This window comes from Liolophura sinensis, chromosome 7 (assembly GCF_032854445.1).
Source record: "Liolophura sinensis isolate JHLJ2023 chromosome 7, CUHK_Ljap_v2, whole genome shotgun sequence".
In the NCBI taxonomy this organism is placed as follows: Eukaryota; Metazoa; Mollusca; class Polyplacophora; order Chitonida; family Chitonidae; genus Liolophura; species Liolophura sinensis.
The window spans coordinates 17,309,017-17,313,710 of NC_088301.1; positions in this window are offsets into that span (position 1 = coordinate 17,309,017).

Sequence of the window (4,694 nt, forward strand, 5' to 3'; positions counted from 1 at the left end):
ACTGATTGTGACTCATGCACGCATAGTGAGTCAATGTTTTTTTATGTTTTGTGACATTTCAAGCCCACACTGTCGATAAACTTCCTCCCTGAAGATTACATGTACGTTCGACATTCGTGATATTTCAAAACACTGATAGCCAGCATAATCACCAATTCAATCTGCTTGTGTGCAAAAGGATGTGAAATTCACCAAAGTGCTAGAAAACTACAACGGAAATGCAGTTTTAGTGTTATTCCTGACCTGCCACCCACAGTAGCGCAAGGACGCTATGATATCGGTAAAAAGTTAAATGACATGTCTAGGAAAAAGCATTCTACTGGAAAATTTACTTATTTATTGATTAGTTTGTTCATAAACTTGTCTAGGACTTGGATAGCAGATCTTGGAAGAGGTCTTAATTATGGAGACTCGTTTGGAATTAAGCGGTGTACAAATGTCAGATTCGCCTACATTAAAACAACATTTGTCAGATAATCGAAAAAGAAGTCACAGTTATTTATTCAACAGTGCCCCATCTCAAATTGTTAATTATGGCGTTTACCATTCCCCCAAACATCTGTATCTTGGACAGAAGGAGAGTCATCAACCAATAAACCAGACATAGGCTACAGCTGATACTCTAAACGATACATACAGTGTCTGTAGCACCAAAACGACGCAATAGTTTTGAAGTTAGTGATCAACACCCCAAGTCACTAAAAAGGAATGTCATCATTTTAACCTGTTGCCATTTTGTTTTGGTCCATATATATGGTGGATTCAGCTACTGTTCATTTTGTGACGTTGGTCTCCAGTCATTATATCACCAGAAAGTAGATGACAAAAAATCGGATTTATAGTAATTTGTTTTACAATTGGTACACCAAAATGAGGTTAGGACAAACTGCACCCAGTAACACATCCAGACTCAACTGCTGTCTCCGCAAATCTACTACATTGTTTTTCATTTCAGAATTTCCTGACCTACAACTCTAAAACCCTTCTGTCGTTTGATCCAATACTACAAGATATAACATATAATTCATCTATTTTTTTATATTACACAAAAACCTGCAAATAATTTCAAATATGGCAGTGTCCGAAACTTGGCTTAGAGTGAAGTTGATAGGAAAGCAGGTAACGGGTGTCACTTCCCCCGCAAGACATCCTGGGCTTCGCCCATTCCACCAGCATGCCACTGGGTTTTGAATAACTATAACGTCAGCTATGTGTTATGTACGTCAACTGTATTTGTGCAGTTTAACATAAGGAATAAGGAAAAATGTTCTAACTTCATTTCCTTTGTAAAGATGTTAATTTTCGACATACCGATGTGTGGAGCTTGTGTTGTAACGTACCACTGACTAACAACAATTTTTTAGCGAGACTGATTTACAGCCAAATGAATATAGGCGACTTGTTGAAAGAGGAAGACTATAGTATATGCCACCTGTCCCATACGGTGAATAAACCTATTCTCCTACACCTCCTGAACAGTCTTCCTTATCCACACTGTAAAAAACAGGATTATTTTAGAGTAAAGCTACACTCACATTCAAAGCCGATTATGTAGTTACATGAAGTTAGTGTGGAGAATTAAAAGTACAATGCCGCCTTGTGTCTTTTCCCAGCTATAGTGTTGTAAGGGCCCAAACATCAGTCACACACACACTGATGTGATGAATTGTTAAGTGTGTCATAAAATCCATGCATACACACATAACAATACAAATTGTATTTTATATAGAATGTGTGTGTTTACCTTATTTTGGCTGCAAAATGATGGTTTCGCTTCGCTCTGTCATAGATCAACATCCTGGGAAGGGAATATAGTGAAGATATATCACATAATAATTTGAAAGCTACCGGTATAGAAGGGGACTGCAGGTTTACAACTAGTCTGTCAGTTCGTCAGTACGCCATTTCGTTGGTTTGCTAGTCCGCCATTCCGTCAGTCTGTTAGTCCGTCATTCTGTCAGTCTGCTAGTCCGTCATTCCGCCAGTCTGTTAGTCCGCCATGCTGTCGCTATGTTAGTCCATCATTCCGTCAGTCTGTTAGTCTGTCATTCCGTCAGTCTGTTAGTCCGTCATGCTGTCAGTCTGTTAGTCCGCCATTCCGTCCGTCTGTTAGTCCGCCATTCTGTTAATCTGGTAGTCCTTCATTCCGCCAGCCTGTTAGTTCATCATTCTGGCAGTTCGTCAATCCGTATGCCTTTCAGTCCAAACTTCCGTGTTTCTGTCATTCCGTCATTCTGTCAGTCTGTCAGTAAGTCTGTTAGTCCGTCATTCCGTCAGTCCGTTAATCCGTCAGTCTTTCAGTCCGTAAGGAAATTTTGGTCAGGTATCAGTAGCTGAAGCAGAGAATAAAGACCACAATGCATTGTTCTGGTCACATGAGTTGGGGAGGGGACGACGATAGCATCATCGTACCATAGTTCGTGCCATAACCGAGCGATGGAACGATGTTCCGATGATGGCTTTTTCCGGCTATCATAGTTTTTTGCATTATTCTTTGCTTTGAAAACGATTGAACATCCTGAACTGAAGCTTGGGTACCTGGCTTTACCTAGAAAAGTTACAAACGAAGTACGAGTTTGGGCTGTTTCTTCCATTTTCTACAAAATTATAACCTGTTTAGTTTTGTCGTGGACTCCGGCATACATATTATCCTGATGTCAAAAGCAGTAGTGCACATGTATTGTTTCCACACTATGTACCTTGACTGGAAGCCGGTGAAATACGTCTTCTTGTTAATTTACCTCATTCGTGTAGAATCCGCCCTAGATCCGATAAAAATGCGCGTAGGGTGGGCGAATGTTATGCGTAGAGTATATTGTTAGGATCGGGCAGCATTGTGCGTATAACCCTGCATATATGTTAAATGAAACCTATAAATAAGACTTCTGTCGATTCAAAGGAACCTTAGGAGATTCAAGGTTCAGTAATGGCTCTGCTGTAAACCTAAGCACCCTGCTTCTTAGAAGACACAGCTTCAACAATATACACATAGCTTTAGGTTTCTGTATGTTGTGCGAAAAACAATGCATGCATAAAGGCTTTTCTGAATAGGTTACACGAGGTGATATATGTGATTATGGTATGTTTTCTGCCATCTTATAGTCTCCAATACACGTTTTTAGACGCTCAAATACACATACTACATAAGGACATCTCTACTTGGGGTTTCCTCACTCAGATTTAATTGATAGAATTTCATCACTGATTGTAGCTCTGTTTAATTAAACTGGTCAGTGCTATATTAACGTCTGTCCCACTACATACAAGTGTCACTACTCATTGGATGCTTCGCTGTTCATCGAAGTGCTTGGGTTTCTCAATAATATTGATTGATTTATTTATTTGATTGAAGTTTTGACGCCGTACTCAAGAATATTTCACCTATATGAGGGCGGCCAGCATTATGGCGGAAATAATCTCCCGACCATCCACAGATTGCTGGCAGACATTCTCACTCACGGCTGGAGAGTAAGCCAGCATGAACTGTTTCTCATTAGTAACATTTATGTAAAATTCGAGGAAACCATATATCAACAGTGTATAAGTATAAAGATTGTGCCCGCCTGTGACTATGCAGAAACTATTAAGGAGTAATACTCACCAGGCTAGACCTTTCTCATTCACTAAATGCTATATTGATGATCTGCTAGCTTTAAGTAATCCGTATGTAGCAAAGACTGTGAAAGATATATGTCCACCTTCGCTGAATTTAAATGAAACCATAGGCTGCAAAGATGGTATATCTTATCTGGACTCATTTTTGCACAAAGACCAAAACGGATTTCTCTCGAAGACTTCACGACAAGAGGAATAGCTTCAATTTTGACACTGATAAAGTGTCCTTACTTGGGCAGCAATATACCGAAGTGTCCTGCATATGGTGTGTACATATCCCGCCTTGTAGCACTTGTCAGATCCTGTGTGTTATGTGACGATTTCAATCAACGTCAAAAGTTGTGTGTCAAAGTTATGCCATCCACCGCCTTCACTGCAACTTTCTTAAGTTTTACAATGAGTGTAATTTTAAGGAAATATGGACGCAACGTCCAAAACTCTGCGTCTCTATTTCATGATTAAATCAAAATCGCTGGGGTATGTATATTCATCGGGTTGAATTAGATCTCTGCGTTGGATATATGAACAGTTGCAATTAAAGCCGAGACACTGTACATATTTTATTATTGACAACTTATATTCTAGCATGGCACATGTACGTGATTTGAATACTGATTATTGGAAACTGTTGATTCCTTCTCTTTGTGTGATTCCGTCCTATGTTCGTACTTTATATTCTTTCTTAGTTCTTTGGTGACTTATGCTGAATGTGATTCTGAGAATTGGCCTTGCGATTTTTATTGACCTTCGTTCATCTTGAATGACGGCTGGTATACGAATGTCTGTTTTGATGCATAGAGTCAAACGTTTGCTACAGCCTTTTTCTGTTTATACTTCTACGGCATTTGCACCAAAGATCGGGATATTTAAATGAACGATGAAGTTGATATATTGTTTATGTAAGAAAACCAGGCTTTTTTTTGTTTGCCGAACTAAAATGTTTACATAGATTGTCATCGACGGAATTGAAGTTCTACCTACAGCAATGTGGGTAACGTTGTCTAAAAGTCTTGAAAACATTTAATATAGAATCTTATATCCTCTGCTCTAGAAACTAACACTATACGACCCCAATATTC